This window comes from Leucoraja erinacea, chromosome 29 (genome assembly GCF_028641065.1).
Source record: "Leucoraja erinacea ecotype New England chromosome 29, Leri_hhj_1, whole genome shotgun sequence".
Taxonomy (NCBI): domain Eukaryota; kingdom Metazoa; phylum Chordata; class Chondrichthyes; order Rajiformes; family Rajidae; genus Leucoraja; species Leucoraja erinaceus.
In genome coordinates, this window is record NC_073405.1 from 11,625,253 (window position 1) to 11,646,798 (window position 21,546).

At 41.3% G+C, this 21,546-nt stretch overlaps 2 long non-coding RNA genes across 2 annotated transcripts; one reads left to right on the top strand and one right to left on the bottom strand.

Moving 5' to 3' along the window:
• The first annotated feature begins 3,690 nt into the window (after window positions 1-3,690).
• LOC129711159 (uncharacterized) lies at window positions 3,691-16,328 on the top strand. The gene is made up of 4 exons (XR_008725786.1): window positions 3,691-5,428; window positions 8,051-8,238; window positions 12,879-12,990; window positions 14,245-16,328. It is a non-coding gene; the product is annotated as an uncharacterized LOC129711159 (long non-coding RNA).
• LOC129711160 (uncharacterized) lies at window positions 8,235-20,711 on the bottom strand. Its single transcript, XR_008725787.1, has 3 exons — window positions 20,224-20,711; window positions 17,983-18,074; window positions 8,235-9,751 (listed from the first exon to the last, which is right to left on the bottom strand). It is a non-coding gene; the product is annotated as an uncharacterized LOC129711160 (long non-coding RNA).
• Window positions 20,712-21,546: the final 835 nt, after the last annotated feature.

A 21,546-nucleotide genomic window follows, 5' to 3' on the forward strand; every position in this document is an offset into this window, starting at 1 on the left:
CCCGCGCCTATTGTTTAAACCCGCGCCATGTATTTACCATCGCCCGGCTTTCCTTGCCTGTGAGTGGACGTTCGGGGTGTCAATTATTCGACGTCAGCGCATGTTTAACAATCAGATTAGGGTTGCGGCTCGAACCAATAGGAATCCGTCATGCAAATAGGGCTGGGCCTGGTGCCCCGCCCACCCCCTGCTGCAATCCAACAACCTCAGTGTTGATGCAAAACACATCAGTGTTGATGCAAAACACATCCTCGGTGGGCAGCTGAGATCAGTACCCCTTTGATAGATGCTGCTCCTAGTCTAGCTATGATAGACTCCCAAAATGGTCACTCCATTCCGAGATTTGCCCTCGGAGGAGATTTAGATATATTCACCAGAGCAAAATGCCCAAAGCATTGCAGATTACATAGAAACATAGAAATTAGGTGCAGGAGTAGGCCATTCGGCCCTTCGAGCCTGCACCGCCATTCAATATGATCATGGCTGATCATCCAACTCAGTATACCTGCCTTCTCTCCATACCCTCTGATCCCTTTAGCCACAAGGGCCACATCTAACTCCCTCTTAAATATAGCCAATGAAGTGGCCTCAACTACCCTCTGTGGCAGAGAGTTCCAGAGATTCACCACTCTCTCTGTGTGAAAGAGTAAGGGTCTCAGGGGTTATGGGGAGAAGGCATGAGAATGGGGTTGGGAGGGAAAAATAGATCGGCCATGATTGAATGGCGGAGTAAACTTGATGGGCCGAATGGCATAATTCTGCTCCTATCAATTATGAACTTATGAAAAACCTCCAAATCCATTGGCAGTATATAAACTGCTGCAGGAAGTCAGTGTGTCAGCAGGCATCAATGGAGACAAAGGGATTGATAGATTTAAGTGGAATTATCCTATCTCTACAGAGGCTGCCTGACCCGCTGATTTTTCCAACAGCCTGTTTTTGTTTTGGTCCAGACCCAGCATCTTGCACAAAAATAAAGTGCTAGATTGCAACAGTGAGTTGGTCGGGAGCATCTGATAGATTGCAACAGTGAGTTGAAGGATAATGTGCCCAGCCCTTTTTGCATCTTCTCTGGCAGCATTTTTCTGAGATCAACCACTCTCTCTGTGGAAACCTTTCCCTTAGGTCTCAATATCTTGCAGTCTCTTGAGTGGCAGGATAAGTAGCATTTTCTACTGGAACAACATCCCCAGCATTGTGACATTCAGTAATTAGATCCCAATTGGATAGTCAGAATCTTTTTCCCCCCCATGGTAGAGGTATCTAAAACAAGAATGCCTGGTGAGAATAAGGGGTTTTAAAGGGAAAGAGAGTGTTTGATATTTGAAACGTTGCAGAGGGAATGCAAAAAGGGCTGGGTTGATTTGCCTGCCACTCACTGCTGTGTTCAATAATTTCAGAATTGATGCAAAAAAACCCCATCTACTCTGGTCTTTTACCCAAAGCAGGTTAATCAAGAACCAGAAGACATAGGTTTAAGATACGAGAGGAAAGATTTAATCGGAACCTGAGGGGCACCTTTTTCCACACAGAGGGTAGTGGGTAGAGGGTAGTGGGTATTTGGAACAAGCAGTCAGAGGAGGTAGTTGAGGCAGGTACATTAACAATCTTTGAAGGACATTTGGACAGTTACATGCATAGGAAAGGTTTAGAGGGATATGGGCCAAACATAGGACTACCGTAGATGGGGCATCTTGGTCGGCATTGGCAAGTTGGGTCAAAGGAACAGTTTCTGTAAAGTATGACTCTATGATGGAATCAGATACAACTATTAAATTTAATGGACATTTAGACAGGCACTTAAATTAGCATGGCTAGGTCGAGTAGGACATGTTTGTTGCTTGTCTTACACCAGACTCCCAAAATTCACCAGAACAAAATGCCATTTTTGTCAATGATTTAACAAACTTCATTCAGTTTGCTTTTCAAATCCCCTCAATAATTCTGAGCCTTCCATTTCCAGTTCTGCTTTGCCTCTTCTCAATCTGTGCTCGGCTTTCTATTCCATAGTCAATCCTCCTGAACTACCAAACCTACTTATGAAGTTAAAAAAAAGTGCTGGAGTAACTCAGCGGATCAGGCAGCATCTCTGGAGAACATGGATAGGGTCCACATTCTCCAGAGATGCTGCCTGACCCACAGAGATACCCTAGCACTTTGTGCCTTTTTTTTTTTGTTTACCAGCATTTGCAATTCCTTGTGTCTACCTGTGAAGAGATTGGTATCAGTCCTGTTCAGGTTAAATACATGTCCGAGCTACTCCAGAACTGGTTCCAGTGTACCAAAACTCATGTCCTCCCTCCTTCCTTCTCAACTGCACCTATGTCTGCACTGTCCTCTGATTCAGTACTCACTTCTTGGGTCTTGGTTCTTGGTTACTTGGACCTCCAAAATATTCCAACTGGAATTTAAACTGGAGGTGGTGAAGGGAGGGATTAAGCCAGAAGGGGTTATTGGGAAGAAAGTGCTACTTTAAATTTAGTTGCATCTGGTTGGGTAACTATAGTTTGGTGGAGATTATTCCATGCTTTAATTGTGCATGGGAAGAACGAATTGCTGTACACATCTGTCTTTGTAGCTGGGATCACAAATTGGATCGAATGCCTTCGTCTGCACCTAAATGGTTTGGGGTTGGTGTAGGTCTTGTGATCTATGTCTAGCTGACCATTTAACATTTTGTAAAAACAGGTCAAACGGTGAGCTTCACGTCTGTCTTGGAGAGGGTTCCACCCCAGAGAATTCAGAAGTTTGGTGACACTCGCTTCTCTCTCATAGGTGTTAGTAACAAATCGAGCGGCCTGTCTTTGGACACGTTCGATGGATGAAATGTTTTTATCTGTGTATGGGTCCCAAGCTGCAACTGCGTAGTCTAAATGAGGTCTAACGAGGGTGAAATACAGCTTCTCCTTGACAGAAGCTGAACAATGATGAAAGTTGCACCTCAGAAAGTTTAGGACACCTGTTGCTTTCACTGTTGCATGATGAGTCTGACCATTCCAACGCAGATCATTCTGCAATTTGATGTCAAGATACTTGACAGGTACTTGGTTTGTTTGGATTCTACAAGGGTGACACCAAGTATGTTGTAGGATGTGACGCCTGGATTCCTCTTTCTGGTGACATGCATGGTTTCACATTTGGAAGGGTTGAACTGCATGCCCCATTGTTGTGACCACTCGACCATAGTATCGAGATCCTTTTGGAGAGCATCTTCATCATCAGTTGAATTAATTGGACGGTACAGCAAACAATCATCAGCGAATAGTCTGGTCGTACTTGCGACTTTTTCATGGATGTCATTTATGTAAAGCAAAAATAGGTGTAGGCCAAGTACTGTGCCCTGGGGTGTACTGGGATGGGGAGGAGTTTGGAGATAACTGCCATTGAGGTTGTGGTTCTTACATCTGCCCACTATCCTCCTGCAGTTCCTCAAAGGTATCCTGGACTCTGGTACAGTAGAGACAACTATTGTGGAGTCACTTCCATAATTGCAGAAGCACCTGGGGGGCACAAGAAACTGCAGATGGCAGAATCTTGACAAAACACAAAATAAAGGAGGAACTCAGCGGGTCAGGCAGCATCTGTGGGAGGAATGGACAGACAATTTTTTCGGGTCAGAAGGGTGCTGACCCAAAACATCGTCTGTCCATTCCTTCCACAGATGCTGCCTGACCCTTTGTGTTTTCTGCAGACACAACTGCCTGGAATCCTGAATAACAATTTCTCACGTGATCCTTTACCTCCCTCCCTAAACACTCTTGCTGATTTCTCTTTTGTATCAGAGTTCCAATTGGTTCATTCAACTATGCAGAGGGTATTATGTTGACCAACTAGCATTAATGCTTTTTAATTTATTCATTGCAAAACTACACTAGGAGATATTTACTGCAACTTGAATCTAATATAATTTTGCAATAAAGACACCATCTGGCAAGTTCAGATGTGAAAACCACAATGAGGTAAGCCCATATGGTGTCCTTCATTGACACTTTTTAGATGTTTTCTAAATTTCCATCTGTTCCCAGTCAGGTAGTCATTATTTGTGATTATGTCTCACTTCTCTTTGCAGTTTTCTGAGACAATTTTAGGCTCCTAAAGAATTGAGCTTGTAAAAGCAAAGAATATTGCAACCTAGATTGTCACTAAAGCTTTTGGAGGGATGTGTAAGATTATTTATTTTGTGCCACTCTTGGCATCATTCCTCTACGATTGATTTGATTAACACTAACAGGATACAACGCCGTACTGACTGGTTGCATCACGACCTGGTTCAGCAACTCGAATGTTCAGGAAGGAAGGAGATTACGGAGAGTGGTAGACACTGCTCAGTCCATCGTGGCTACTGACCTACCCCCCCATCGAAGGCAGCCAGTATCAACAGAGGCCACACAACCCTGGCCACGCTCTCATTTCAATCCTACCATCGGAAAGAAGGTACAGAAGTCTGAAAACGCGACTACCAGGTTCAAAAACAGCTTCTTCCCCACAACCATCAGGCTCTTCAATACAACATAGAAACATAGAAAATAGGTACAGGAATAGGCCATTCGGCCCTTCGAGCCTGCACCGCTATTCAATATGATCATGGCTGATCATCCAAACCAGTATCCTGTACCTGCCTTCTCTCCATACCCCCTGATCCTTTATCCACAAAGGCCACATCTAACTCCCTCTTAAATATAGCCAATGAACTGGCCTCAACTACCTTCTGTGGCAGAGAGTTCCAGAGATTCACCAGAGATCTGTGTGAAAAATATTTTTCTCATCTCGGTCTTAAAGGATTTCCCCTTTACCCTTAAACTATGACCCCTTGTCCTGGACTTCCCCAACATCGGGAACAATCTTCCTGCATCTAGCCCCTTAAGAATTTTGTAAGTTTCTATAAGATCCCCCCTCAATCTTCTAAATTCTAGCGAGTACAAGCCGAGTCTATCCAACGCAACACCAACCTCAATTATGACCCGAGGGCTTTTTTTGCTCAGGTATTGCAGTTATTAATTTTTGTTTGCTATGCATTATCAAAGTGTATTGTATTTATAGGCCTGCAAGATCAGCTTGGCTAGTTTTCTCATGATTCCCAGGTCCCCACTCCGAGCTGTCTGTCCACAGTCATAATTAACTAGTCACAATGTATAAAACAACTAAATGCACACAATCGTATTTTAAATATGCAATATCTATGTAACTAAACAGATTGTTTTAAGTACACTTGACTGCAAAATGTGTTATTTATTTTTCAGTTTTCTGTTGCAGTTGCTATGGGAACCTTGTTGGTAACAACCAATCAAGCAAACATTTCAGGTTACAGTGAGCAGTCAGCACTATTGTAACAGTAAGCTACCTTTCAGTCTAAAATGAATTCTCTGGATGGCAGCCTTTACATCCCACGAAGAACATTAGAAGCAGACTTTCCACGGACTTCTGACAGGTATGACAAGTGTTGGAAGGAACTGCAGATGATGGACACAAAATGCTAACCCGAAATGTCATCCATTATTTATCTCCAGAAGTGCTGCCTGTCCTGCTGAGTTACTCCAGCATTTAGTGACAAGATTACTTGTTGCACCTTATTACTTGAAAGGAAAAAGTAGTCATTTTTAAAAAGATACACACAGAAATGTTTTTGCTAATAATGTTGGTCAAGTTATTTCAATATCTTGCACATGTATTTTACCCATATTACATCTGTTGGGCAATGTCTAGTCACAGTCGATACTGTTCAATCAGCCACAATATGTGTCAGCCTCTTGAGGGAAAACCTAAAGTTTAATTAGCTTTTCCTTTTATCAGATTAATCAGCCTGAGAAACTGTCTCAATAAACAAAACACAACAAGGTGCTGGAGAAACTCAGCAGGTCAAGCAGCATATGTGGAGGGAATGGACATTTGATGTTTCAGGTTGGGACCCTTCTTCAGACAGATTCCGAGCATCAAAACTTCCCACCTCCCCCCACTTCCAAAGGATCAAGCTTTGCCGAGATTTTATTAATTTAGTTTAGTTTAGTTTAGAGATACAGCACGGAAATAGGCCTTACGACCCACCGAGCCCACGCTGACCAACGATCCCTGCACACTAACACTATCCTACACACATTAGGGACAATTTACAATTTTACCGAATCTAATTAGCTTCCAAACTTGTATGTTTTTGTAGCGTGGGAGAAAACAGGAATACCCGGAGAAACCCACGTGGTCACAGAGAGAACGTACAAACTCAGTACAGAGTAGTCAGGATCGAACCCAGGTCTCTGGCGCTGTAAGGCAGCAACTCTACTGCTGCACTACCATGCTATCCTACTTTCTTCAAAATACATCACCTCTTGATTACTGACGGAATTTGATTATGTCATTGTTAGGGTCATTACTCCATCTTATTAATGTACCTTTGCAGTGTTTTTTTTATCTTCCAAAGAATTGACCATTCCACCTAAGGAGAGCAAAATAGAATTAATATTTCATGTCAATAATACATAGATGTGGAGTTTGGCCATTTTTTGCTAGTAACTGCTGGCAGTTGTTAATGAAGCCATTGACATCTATTTGTTTGTGTGCCAGAAATTCAGGACTCTCTCACTCATCTACTGTCAATCAAGAGAATCTTGAATTTATGTGTAGGAAGGAACTGCAGATGCCGGTTTAAACCGAAGATAGACACAAATTGCTGGAGTAACTCAGCGGGACAGGCAGCATCTCTGGAGAGAAGGAATGGATGATGTTTTGTGTCCTGAAGGGTCTCGACCTGAAACGTCACACATTCGTTCTCTCCTGAGATGCTGCCTGTCCCGCTGAGTTACTCCAGCATTTTGTGTCTAATCTTGAATTTATCATCCGTAAACCTCCAGCATTTCAATGTACCCTCTTCCTAGGTTTCGAGTAAACCCCACTGAATTCAGAGAGGGTTATAGGATTTATAGAGAAAAATAATTTCCTGTCCCCTGTATTTTGTTTAATGTGACAACATAGTTGTTATGATAACTTATGATTCTATTTGATTAATAACCATATTTATTTTCTGAAGATATTACTGACCCTACATCAGCCAATGACGAGAGAGTAGATTTTAATGGATATTTGAAACATCATAGCAACTGCTTGCCATGGAATGTAATTTGACATATACCAATTCTTTCTCTTTTTCTAGTGAAATAGTAGTTGTTTGTGTCAGTTGCCAATGATTGTCATCGATTACAGGTGTGAGTCTTGGGATTTAGCGTAAGAACTGACAAGGGTTACAGCAAATCAAATAAAAAGTTAATAGAAGTTAGTGATTTGCATGCACATTCAAAGCTCAAATTCTGACGAGATTTAGATTTAAGTAGAAATGTAGCATAATTGTTGTGCAGAACGAAAGTTTAATTTGTCTTGCTATCTGAAGTTTTACTCTGATATTAAATTACAGGAGCTCACACTATAAAACTGTCAGGATTATTTTGAAATTATGCATGTGTGTTAAAAGTATATAAGATATAAAAACAATTGAAGTATATAAAATTATGAGAAACATAGAGAGTGTCGATAGTCAGAACCTGTTGCCCATGATTGAAATGTCAAAGCTCGAGAGTGAGAGGCCAAAGTTTAGTGGAGATGTGCAGGGCAACTTTTTTTTACAACTTTTTGGGTATTTCAAATGTGCTGCCGAGAATGGTGGTGGATGAAGATATAATAGTGGCATTAAATAGGTTTTTAGATAGACACATGGATATGCAACAAATGGAGGAATATGGATCATGAGGAGGCAGATGAGATCAGTTTAACGAAGGTATTATATTCGGCACAGACATTGTGGGCTGAAGGGCCTGTTGTGTAAGAAAGAACAGCAGATGCTGGTTTAAATCAAAGGTAGACACAACATGATGGACCGTTCATTCTCTCCAGAGATGCTGCCTCACCTGCTGAGTTGCTCCAACATTTTGTGTCTACCTGAAGTGCCTGTTCCTGTGCTGTACTGTTGTATGTTCTATGCAGTTCAGACAAATGTAGACAACGAAAACAAGAATCTTATTTGTCTTATTTCCTTCCCCCCAGTGTATATATTTTTTTATTGTTTCAGGCTCCCACAAACTGATTATGTAACAGCAAATGCTGCACCTGTCATCAGAAATTCAGTTTACTGGAAGGTCTCAGAGACGGTTCCTGGACAGATGTGTTATATGGAACTGACAAACTGCAACAGCAGATTGACGTACAACAGATGGCTCCAGTCTTATCGCGAGAGAGAAAAGGCAAGCCTTACACCAGGTACGGTAACATAATAAGGGGTTTAGAATGATTAATTGCATTAATTTCATGGGAAGAATATTTAAGAATAAATGCCATTGAATGGTGATAAATTGTCACACTCACATTACTCCCATCACGTTGATAACAGTCATACTTAAGATAATATCATTACATTTGCCATGCGTATTAAATCAATTGCACACACCATGTTATTACACGGAACTCGTTCATATTATCTTCAATTACAAGGTAGGGCTGAGCTCAGACCTAGCTGGCGGTTCTTCAGAGGTTCACAGCTAGCGTTACAAGTCAAGTCCAGTCAAGTTAAAGGTAGACACAAAATGCTGGAGTAACTCAACGGGTGAGACAGTATCTCTGGAGAAAAGGAATGGGTGGCATTTCTGGTCGAGACCCTTCTTCAGACTTGAAGGTCTGAAGAAGGGTCTCCAGTCAAGTTAAGTTTATTGTCATATATGCACAAATACAGCGAGGCTCAGGTGCAATGAAAATCTTGCCTGCAGCAGCATCACAGGCAAATGCACAAAAAAAAATAGTTATACATAAATTATACATACCATTCTGCAAGACAGTAGAAAGAAAAAGAGTGGGGAAAAAAATGCGATGTTATTGCAAAACATATTTAGAAATTGAAACAAAGGTAGTGCAAGGTGTGGTCCGTAGTGTTCCATTGCCAAGGTTGTATTAGGGTTGTGTAGGAAGGAACTGCAGATGCAGGTTTAAACTGAAGCTAGATACAAAATGCTGGAGTAACTCAGCGGGACAGGCAGCATCTCCGGAGAGAAGGAATGGGTGACCTTTCGTGTCGAGACCCTTCTTCAGACTGAATGTCACGGGAAAGTGAAACGAGAGATATAGACGATGATGTAGAGAGATATAGAACAAATGAATAAAAGATATGCAAAAGAGTAACAATGATAAAGAAAATGGGCCATTGTCAGCTGTTTTCTAGGTGAGAACAAAAAGCTGGTGTGCTTTGAGTGGGGGAGGGATGGAAAGAGATGGAATGCAGGGGTTACTTGAAGTTAGAGAAATCAATATCATACCCCTGGGTTGTAAGCTGCCCAAGTGAAATATGAGATGCTATTCCTCCAATTTGCATTTGACCTCACTCTGATTAGGGTTAGGGTTGTGCAGGTTGGTTCAAGAACTTGGTAGATGTACATAAATAGCTGTTCCTGAACCTGGTGGTGTGGGACCTCAGGCTTCTGTACCATAGTAGTGAGAAGAGGCCCTGATGGTGAGGATCCTTGATGATAGATGCTGACTTCTTGAGTCGATGTCTAATGTAGATGTCTTTGATGGTGGGGAAGGCTCGGCCGACGCTTGGATCTCTGCAGACCTGCGATCAAACATGAAGGTCCAAATATGAAGGTCCAGTCTGAAGAATAGTCTCGACCGGAAACATCACCCATTCCTTCTATTCAGAGTTGCTGCCTGTCCCACTGAGGTCCCACTTTGCGTCTCTGAAGGTCCAGGATTTCCAGGAAGTTAGATGTTGACATATCTGACACTGTTCCAATACAAAAACATTAATTTAAAAAAAATTACACGTATGTTTCGGTACATATGACAACTAATCACCCTTTCCCTCTCTCCAGAGATGCTGCCTGTCCCGCCGAGTTACTCCAGCTTTTTGTGTCTATCTTTGGATTAAACCAACATCTGTAGTTCCTTCTCACACTCTTGATTCTTGTTTTGTCCTTGTGGAACTGGGCACCGAATTCCGAAAGGCAGCAAAGCAATGTTTATCTTCTGCCAATAGGTGGCAGCAATGTGCCATCATCACAAAACATCTGCAGCAGCAAACAATCTGGCAAGAGTCAAAAGACCGTAGAGCTGTATGATCTTTGGTCAAGAATGTTCCTTTGTCATATGTACTGAAAACAGAACAATGAAATTCTAACTTTCAGCGGCAGAACAGGTCTGTGGACATAAAGATAGATACAAAATGCTGGAGTAACGCAGAGGAACAGACAGCATCTCTGGAGAGAAGGAAAGGGTGACGTTTTGGGTCGAGGCCCTTCTGTAAACACAGTACACTCAAAGATGGCAAAATAAACAAACAAAAGTTTAATAAATTACAAAAAGCATTAGTGCAAAACAAAACCCCGAAGTTCCTGGTTCAACTTAGACAGTTCCTGGCTCGTAGTTTGGTTGGTGTTCGTAGAGTTCGAGAGCCTGATGGTTGTTGGGAAGAAGCTGTTCTTCCACCTGACCATTCACTATTTTCAGACTCCTGTATGGCAAGGGTGAAATTAAAGCGTGGCCAGGGAGGTGTAGGTCCTTGATGATGCCAGCTGTCTTTCGGAGGCAGAGACTTCAAAGTGCCTGCAGGAGGAATTCAGTGGGTCGAGCAGCATCTGTGGAGGGGAATGGGCAGACAGATGCTGACTCAGAATTAGTCTTAGATTGAGAGATGAAGGGTGATGAGCGAGTCAAGCTGGGTAAGGGGTTTGGGGGGAGGTGGTGGTCGAAGGCAGAGGCAGGTGGATGGATGGAGGCAGACAGGTCAAAGACCAGAGGGCATAGCTTTAAGTTGAGAGGGGCAAGGTTTAAATGAGGTATGTGGGGCAAGTGTTTTTATACAGAGGGTGGTGGATATCTGGAACATGCTGTCGGGGGTGGTGGTGGAGGAAGGTACAGCAGTGGCATTTAAGAGATTTCTGGATAGGCGCATGGATTTGCAAGGAATGGGTGGATATGGATCAAGTGCAGGCAGAGGAAATTAGTTTAACTTGGCATCACGTTCGGCATAGACATTTTGTTTTGTTTAGTTTAGAGATACAGCGCAGAAACAGGCCCTTCGGCCCACCGAGTCTGCACCGACAGGCGATCCCCGCACATTGACACTATCCTACTACTAGGGACAATTTACGCATACACCAAGCCAATTAGCCTACATACCTGTACAGCTTTGGAGTGTGCCGCAGGGCCTGTTCCTCTGCAGTACTGTTCTATGTTCTAATTGTACAATCACCTTAAAATGAACCTGCATTTATGTGGAGGCTTTCACATCCTCATAAAAATGAAACCCAATAAATTACTTCAGCGGTGTAGTCACTTTAGTTTAATAGTCCATCACAGCAGTCAATTTCCAAAAGTCACATAAACAGCGCGAGATCACATTGTATATATTGAGTTACTTTGCTCTTCATGGAACAAATAATGTCAACACGCCAAGCCAGCTAAGACATTTTAAAGATGCAATCTTAACAATGTTTCTCTAAACTGAAAAATGCTGGAAACACTCAGCTGTTTCTGTTTCCCTTATCTTTTGTTTTGTTTCAGATTTCCAGCATCTGTACTTTAAAAAAATTTAATGAACAATGTGTGTGCAAATTTGATCACAAGCTTATACATGGTCAGACACAACATCTAGTCCCTGAGACAATTCTATCAAAGCAAGCGAAACCATTATCCGTGACAACACCTGGTGTTAAACACAAGTTCACCCGAATAGAAGATTAGAGAACGTAAAACAGGACAGCACAGGAACAGGCGCTTCAGCCCACAATGTCTGTGACGAATATGGTGCCAAGTTAACTAATATTATCTGCCTGCACAGGATCCATAACCCTCCATATCCATGTGCCTATTTAAAGGCCTTTTACATGCCTATTGTATTTGCTTGTTGTTCATTAATCTGCTGCCACCACCATTGGTAGCGAATTCCAGGCACTCACTATACAGAACTTGTCCTCACACATCTCCTTTAAACTTTGCCTCTCATCTTAAAGCTTCTCACCTCTCGCAGCTCCAGGCTCTGGCATTTCCACCCTGGCTATTCCCACTGCCTACTCTATCTGTGCCTTTCACAATTTTATTTACTTCTATCAGATCTCCCCTCAACCTCCAGCATTCCTGAGAAAACAATCTAACTTTGTCCAACTTCTCCTTGTAGCTAATACCTTTAATCTAGCGAGTATTCTGGTAAACCTCCTCTGTACTCTCTCCAAAGTCTTCATATCTTTCATGTAATGGGGCAACCAGAACTACACAAAATACTCCAAATGTAGCCTAACCAAAGTCTTCTAGAGTTACATCATGACGTCCTGACTCTTGTACTCAGATTACCCAGAAGGGCGACACATTGGTGCAACTGGTAGGGCTGCTGCCTCACAGTGCCAGAGACCCAGCTTCAAACCTAGCCTTGGGTGCTGTTTGTGTGGAGTTTGCACAATCTTTCTGTAACAGTAAAATTTCCCATATTGTATATGGAGTGGATGAGAGCATAGGATAATGTAGAACATTATGGTCAGTGTGGACTCAGTGGATCGAAGGGCCTGTTTCTATGCTGTATCTCTAAGCTCATTACCATTTGTAGAACTGTTCCATTTCAAATCTGTGCACTCCAACATTCACTAAGGTGCCTGTTGATTTTTAAAACATATCTCGGTGAACAATTTGAGAGGACCAGTTTTATTAATTGCAAAATTAACTTGAGAACGGTTAGATTAGCTCAAATTCATTCCACTGTTTAATTCAGCCTGAACAAGTTGTTTCATTAACTAAATAAATATTTTTAGTCTTTCAATGTCTGTAGCACGAGTGTTGCACGTGGCACTGCAAGGAAACTGTTTGTTCTGTTCTGCTGATTAACAATGAACTGACTTATTGTGTAAATTTTGGTTCAATAGCCTACACTGTGCAGCTGAGAGAAACCAACTGTTCTTGTGCTACTCTACCTACACAGTCCCTATGGTATCAAATGAGATGGCGAGACATACCTGTTCCCCGGTAACAAGTTTGGTAAGTATTGTACTGTAAATACTACGCACAGGAATATCATAAGAGGTTGTATGCACCACACATAAAGAATTAATATTTAGTTTAGTTTAGAGATACAGCATGGAAGCAGGCTCTTCGGCCCACCTAGTCCACGTTGACAATCGATCACCAGTTCACACTAGTTTTATGTTATCCACATTTCTTATCCAGAATATCAGGTGCTGTTCCTCCAGTTTGCATGCGGCCTTACTCTGGCCATGGTGTTAGCCCAGGACAGATTGGTCAGTATGGGAGTGGGATGGGGGGGTTAAAAGGGTTAGCAACAAGGAGATCCAGCAGGCCTTGCTGGACAGAGTGCAAGTGTTTAGCAAGGCTGTCGCCTAGGCTATGCTCAGACTCGCTGATGTAAAGGAGGGCACATTGGGGAGCAACGAATGCCTGTCCCTGCCCCTCAAATGCCACAATCATATCTGCCTTCACCACCACCCCGGCAGTGCGTTACAGGCACGCACAAGCCTCTGTGTATAAAAACTTGCCCAACACATCTGGTTTAAACCTCTTAGCTTAAACCTCTTAAAGCTGTGTACTCGAGTCTTTGACGTTTCCACTCTAGGAAAAAGATTCCGACTGTCTAAAGTATCTATGCCACTGATACTTTTATATATTTTGTATTAGGTCTCCCCAAAGCTCCAGAGAAAACAAAGAGCCGGTTGTCAAAAGGCCTCCTTTGGAATTATGAGTAAAACACAAAGTTCAGGAGGAACTGGTCAGGCAGTATATGTGGAAAGAATGGACAGTTGACAATTTGGGTCAGGACCCTTCTTCTAGACCCTGCACAGATGCTGCCTGGCCCACTGTGTTCCTCAAGTTTCCTTTGTACTTTGTTCCTTGTGTCTCCTTTGTACTTATAATATCTCATAACTTTAGTTCCTGATTTATCTAGACTTTCTTTTGCACTATTTTGGTCTTTGCTCATGCAATACAGACTTTCGCCTTTCACTTTGATTTCCCAATAATAAATTAAAGTTGATGTACACAACTCAACCACATCCACAGGCCACTATTCTCAGCAAAATTAAAAATGGCTGAACACATCCCCTACTTCCAGCTGGCTTTCTTCTCATCAGAAAATCGGGCACTGCTGCTCCCACTATTATTATGGGCGATAGGATTAGGATAGGAAAGAAACCAATTTTTACTTGAACTCTTGTTTTTCACGACATTTTATCCATTTGTATGTTTTTCTAATAATTGATTCTTTTTTTCACCTTTCAGTTTCGATCATCACAAGTTTGGTGGCAAATAAAAATGATCCACTCCACAGGCGACAATACAAGGCACCAACATTCCACTATCTCCTCATATTTAATATTCAGCTAATAACTCCATATTCAGCTAATAATTCCACATTCTGCTAATAATTACATTATTGATTGGACTGATTGAAAGATACCAGGTGGAAACAGGCCTTACGGGCCAACGAATCCATGCCAACCATCGATAGGCCCATCAGGCCTGGATAGAGTGAGCGTGGAGAGGATGTTTCCATTGATGGGAAATCTAGGACCAGAGGCCATAGCCTCAGAATAAAAGGACAAAACTTTAGAAAAGAGATGAGGAGGAATTTCTTTAGTCAGAGGGTGGTGAATCTGTGGCATTCATTGCCACAGACGGCTGTGGAGGCCAAGTCAATGGATATTTTTAAGGCGAAGATTGACAGATGTTTGATTAGTTAGGGTGTCAGGGGTTATCGGGAGAAGGCAGGAGAATGGGGTTGAGAGGGAAAGATAGATCAACCACGATTGAATGGCGGAGTAGACTTGATGTCCCGAATGGCCTAATTCTGCTCCAAGACTTAACAACTTATGATCACCCATTCACACTAGTTCTATGTGATTCCACTTTCCCATCCCTACACCTCAGGGGCAATTTACAGAGGCACAAGTCTTTGGGAGGAAACCAGAGCTTCCAAAAGATCATAAGATCAATGAGCAGAATAAGGCCATTTAGCCCATTGAGTCTACTCCGCCATTCAATCATAGCGGATCTGTCTTTCCCTTTCAATCACATTCTCCTGCCTTCTCCCCGTAACCTTTGTCACATTTACTAATCAAGAATCGATCAATCTCTGCTTTAAAAGTACCGAATGGTAATTGACTTTCACTGTACCTTAATTGGTACATGTGACAATAAACAAACTTTGAAACCTTGACAATGAATTCTACCAATTCACCACCCTCTGGCTAAAGATATTCCTCCTCATCTCCATTCTAAAGATACTTCCTTTTATTCTAAAGGGGCTGTCCCACTTGGGCGACCTAATCCACGAGTTCTGGCGAATTTGCCCTCGACTCATACCCGCAGCATAGTCGACACGAGGTCATAGGAGGTCTTTGTAACTCTCCTTCATGCTCGAGAGTAGTCTCCGTGTACTCGAGGCCTCAGCTAGGTCGCGGCGTATTTTTCAACATGTTGAAAAATGCCCACGAGTAAAAAAAAGGTCGCCATGGAAAAAATCAATGGTTTTTTTTTAGTCGTAGTATGTCAGCATGTTAGGCGTAGGTAATCGAGGGTAGTCAAAGGTAGTCGTAGATAGTCTTCATCATAATCGAAGGGAGGTCAAAAGAGGTCGTTTTCACTCTCCACTATTCGGTGTCCAATTTTCCCCGAAGTTAGTCGTAGCTAGCGAAGCTAGTCTTCAACATGGTCGAAGGATGTCTTCAACATTACATTTTTTCAAACTCTCCTAAACTCTTCTAAACTCGCCAATTAGGTAGCCCAAGTGGGATAGCCCCTTAAGTCTGTGTCCTCTGATCTTATACTATCTCATTGCTGGAAATATCCACATCGCGAAGGAAACCCAGGGAGAACGTGCAGACTTCACAAAGAAAGCACCCAAGGTCAGATTAAAGCCAGTCTTTTGATGCTCTGCTACATGATTTAACCAGTTAGTTCCAGAGTTTGTTAAGTTTCGGAGCCTGCATCAGACTGTCATCAAGGTATTCAGCAGGTATCTTTGTTACTGTAGAAACAAAGAACTGCAGACGCTAGTTTGCACAAATGGACACAATGTGGTAGAGTAATTCAGCAAGTCAGGCAGCATCTCTGGAGGGCATGGATAGCTACCGACCCAAATCGTCACCTATCCATGTTCTCCAGAGATGCTGCCTGACTTGCTGAGTTACTCCAGTACTTTGTGTCCCTTCGTTACTGTCTCTGATTCTCCTCATTCCGGTGTTGAATTACCTTTTGTGAATGTACGGTGTCTGAGTTACTGTTTAGTTTCACTGTAGTCAATGTAAATATATGACATTATGCATATGGATATGCACTGTTGTTACATAGTTTAATAAAGCAGTTGCACATATTCTTTGTGTTTTTCTATATATTCTGAAATCAGTGTCAGTGGCAAGAGATGTGCATAATGAACCAACAGCTTTAATTACATCAAAAGCTGCTATTGTTCACCCTTTTAGGGTGCAGTATGATTTCCATGCCACATATTTTAAGCATTTGTAAGGATCAAAGAAAATATGCCACTCTCTTAATTAACATTTACATTTTTTCTGTTTCATTTTTAAATTAAAACAATAATTGCCATTGTAAGTAAATGCAGGAGTGTCAAATTACCTCCAATGTACACACATAATCTTCAGTGTGCCATATTAAATTTAAGCAATAAATGTTAAAAATGCAAGCTAACGGTAAAGGGAGATTTATAATTATGAATTATGAATTTAATGTGCATAGGCAAGAAAGGGGCATTATAGATCATGTGTGAACAGATGAAATGAGCCTTCCTATCTACATATCCGTCCAAACGTCTTTTGAAAGACATCATTGTATCTGCTTCTGCCCAACACCCATCGTGCTCCTGAACAGTACAAAACACTAACTAAACCATGAACGATGGACTGTCTTTGGTTACACTAAAGCCTTCGGGCTTTTTTGCACTAGAATCGGGGTTATTCATTTATTGATATTTTTGTTTATTATATATTTTGTGCGTGTATTATGTTCACAGGCCTGTTAAGTTGCTGCAAGTAAAAATGTTACTGTTCCGTTGTCAGTACTTGGGGTTAATTCTGTTTCCCTCTCCAGACATGTTCGCTGGTCTGCTGAGTCTTTCTAGAATTTTCCATCTTTTTAAAAATCCGATGTGTGCACTTGGTGCATTTCCATTTATTTTACCAGCTGTGCTACGGCATCGATCGGACGCTGAATTATGGACAGTTTTGTGTTTCACGAGCCAGTGAGCATCTGCCCGATGTGACGAATGGGCTCACACAGACAATGAAAGAAGTGGCTCTTCATTGATCCTTACGCCAGAGAGGTTAAATGTAAGGTGGCAAACATTCAATTAGAAATCGACAAAGGGCCGCAAATTAGGGAGCTGGGGAATTAAAGATTGCACCTTGAGAGCATACAATGATATTTTTCTGGTTCACAGTGTCTGAATCTAAATAACTGATCAACATTGGGAGACAAAAGACTAGACACTCCTGGTTTTAAGAAAGGAGAACAGAAATGATTGATGGAATAGAAAATGAATATGTGGAATGTTTTAAAGGAGACATAATACATTTAATGAGGTAGTGAGAGACTCGTAGCTAAAATATAAACAACTATTGCGAAGGATGGCAAGTCAGTGCAATTATAAATACACTGATTAGTTGAAAGCAGCAGTGTGGAAACTGGCCTACCAAGTCCACGCTGACCATCGATCATCTAGTTCATTTTCTCATTCACTCCCTACACACTAGGGTCAATTTACCGAGGCCAATTATCCCAGATATCCGCATGTGTTTGGGATGTTGGAGGAATCCGGATCACCTGGAGGTAAGCCACACGGTCACAAGCAAGAACACGCAAACTCCACATAGGCAGCACCCGAGGGCAGGATTGAGCCTGGGTCTCTGACGCTGTGAGGCAGCAGCACTACCGGCTGTGCCACCGTGCGGCCACTTTTTTTAAAATGTTACATTAAGTGTTACATTCAATGTTAAATCTTACCTAAGGACCAAGAAGACCACAAAAAGCTCCAGGGACTGGGTGCCAAAGCAGGATGAAGATGATAATTCCCATTGTTCGACTTTTATTTGCACCTGAATAAGAACAGATTGTGGATTGAAAGATTTAGAGTCTTAGAGTCTTACATCACTGCAATAGGTCCTTCAACTTACCACGTCCATGTGTACCTCTGTGCCTGTCTATACTAATAATCAAATCAGATCAAGTATTTATTTTCCTGCAATGAGCCTCTCCACTAACCATTCTTACACACCTCAAAGCACTCCTAGCCCAAGCTGTTATTGTGTTGTGACCCTGGTAAGTACAATCAAGTGGTGTGTTCAATTTCCTTGCTCTTCATTTATTTTTAGGCTTTTAATTAATTTCCATTAGTTTAAATTATTTTAAAATAAATTTGTTATGCTATAATTTTCTTTTGAGTGATTAATTTACTTAAATCAAGTTGAATGTTTTTTAAATATCTCAGATTAATAATAGTATTTAAAAACAGTGGCAAAAGGGCAGTCGAGCTGCTGTCTCACAGCACCAGTGATCCAGGTTCAATCTGACCTCAGATGCTGTCTGTGTGGAGTTTGCATGTTCTTTCGGTGATGTAGGGTGCTTTTGTCACATTGCTATCTATCTTGCTGTCATGCACCTGTGGTCAAACAGTCCAATAATGTGTTAAAAAAAAATTAAATAATAATTAAAAAATGAGAAGGAATAAAAGCTAGTGGTGAGGCCAGACCCGGGGTATTTTGTTCAGTTTTGGTCACCCTGCTAGTTAGAAAGTGTGCAGTGAAGATTTCCGAGGACTCGAGGGCCTGAGCTATAGAGAGAGGGTGGGCTGGCTGGGACTTTATTTCTTGGGAGTGCAGGAGGCTAACAGGTGATTGTGTAACGGTGTACAAAACCATGAGGAGACTAGATAGGGTGAAAGCACAGAGTCTTGTTCACAGGTAGAGGTATCGAGAATAATGGGGTTTAGGCGAGAGGGTAAAGATTTAACAGAAACCTGAAAGGGTATGGATCACATGCAGGTGGAGGAGATTAGTTTAAGTCAGCATCATATCCGGCACAGATATCCGGGACCAAAGGGTCTATTCCTGTGCTGCAATGTTCCACAAACTATGCTCTATGTTTATTCTGGTCAGCATGGGCAAGTTAGGCTGAATGGCCTGTATCCATGCTGAATGGCTATCTAACTGTCCATCAATAATTCTATATGTAGGCTTGGATATTTGAAGTTCCACTTGCAGATTTGTAAAATGTGCTTGATTGAAAGCGACAACACAAAAAGATAGCCATTACATTGTTAGGCACACCAATTGACATTTAAATTTAGGATATTTTGAAGTTCAATACATTTTAAACATTTAACAAACTGTTCATTTGTGAAAATAACTGTGCATCTTATCAGAAAACACCAGAGGGAGCTACATGTTGACTGAGTAAAAGTTTAACGTTCAGTATTATCTCAGTGAAGGGCGGTTTCCGATTTTGTCTTCCAGAAAAATGGGACAGAAAGGATTTGTAAACATCTCTTTGTGGATGAGGAGAACAGTTGCCAAAGAAATCTTATTCTCTGCAAAGAGGGTAGTTGAGGCCAGTTCATTACATTTTTAAGAGGGATTTTTTAAAACATCACCTTTGGCAGGTCGGGCTCGAGCTGGATGATAATCGTTATTAAGATTACGCAGGCTCGATTCTTAATGGCCTAAAATGCAACTCTTCACAGTGCTATATCTATGTTTCTTTGTAAAATATTGTGCATCTTATCAGAAAACACCAGAGGGAGCTACATGTTGACTGAGTAAAGGTTTAACGTTCAGTATTATCTCAGTGAAGGGCGGCCATTTTGTCTTCAGAAAAATGGGACAGAATTTGTAAACATCTCTTTGTGGTGAGGCTGCAGTTGCCAAAGTTAATGTTATTCTTCAAATATTATTGAACATTACATTTTAAATGTATTTTTAAAACATCACCTTTGTTCTGCTCGAGCTGGGCTAATCGTTGAAGATTACGAGGATTCTTAATCATTAAAATGAACTCTTCATATATTTCTTTAGATATTATAATCAGAGAAAATTTAAATGTGGTATGTTTAACAAATATGCTGCCATGGGGAAATTATAACATTTATCACCATGCAATAATTACCAAAATCAATCCTCAAAGTTTTGACTTATTTCAAAGGATGTTGGCTTTGTAAACTGAATTTGTAAATTCTTAGTTTTATATTACCTTTAGGAAGTCATAGACAAATGATGCAAAAGGACTTAAAATGCTGGAGTAATTCTGCAGCCAGGCAGCATCTCTGGAGAACATGGATGGGTGATGTTTCGGGTAATGACAAAATAGGGTCTCAACCCGAAACATCACCTGTCCATATTCTCCAGAGATGCTGCCTGACCTGCTGATTTTCTCCAGCACCTTGTGTCCTTTTGTGTATTAACCAGCATCTGCATTTCCTGTTTCTACATAGGCAAATGATGTTTCATGACTCAATCCCTTTGCAAAATAAAATGAAGACCGCCTGCCAATTATAGACAATGAAGAACACACGTCTATATAGTGACTAGCACTGACAGCTCGTATAGGAGCAAGTTATCAATAGACACCTGAACATCTAGATCAAGTTCCTTTTTAAGTCAGATGTTCTAGGTTTTATGTTAGAGTCTCTTCCTATAGTTCAGGCCCCCGAGCCCAGGCAACTTCTTAATAAATCTTCTCTGCAGAGAGTAGAAATGAAGAAAATCTCAAATCTGTAAAATAAGTCTCTGCATCAGCAGCTGTTAGGGATCAGAACCAAAACAGGATCATTGCTAATCAATTGCAACTCTTTGCAAATGATTATGAATCATGAAATAATCAGCTAGTCTAGAGCTGATACTCAAAAGGTTTTATGATTCTATGGTGCTAATCTTTAGATACACCGATATATGATTTCCATTAAAGACAATCTCAACTTGAAATAAAGTAATTATACACGATAACAAAAAAGGAAGGTCGACACAAAGTGCTGGAGTAACTCAGCGGGTCTGGCAGCATCTTTGGAGAAATGGAATAGGTGATGTTTCGGGTCAAGACCAGATGCTGCCTGACCCGCTGAGTTACTCTAGCACTTTGTGTCTATCTTCAATATATACCAGCATCTGCAGTTCCTTTCTTAACAAAAATGAATATGAGAGTAGATTTGGGAATATGGGAAGAAATAAATAGGAATAGGAATTATTTGAAGTCAAGGGCAGATATTGGTCTCTCTTGTATGTTGCAAATTTTCATCTCAATTTTATTTTGCTCATGAATTGGTGTTAAATTACAAATAAATCCTGAAATGATCAACAAATCAGGTGGTGCCCATAAGGTTTTATTAGTCAGATAAACAACCTTTGCACACACCAACCCTTCCTTCCATTTAAGGCACCAATAAAATTGTTATCTGCTGGAAAATAAATGCTAACCGAAGAGAAAATGGCAAATGATATCAGTACGAACAGTAAATGTCACAAAGGAAAAAATAGATCCTTCTTACTTGTTGTGCACACTCGGCTATAGTTCGTTAGC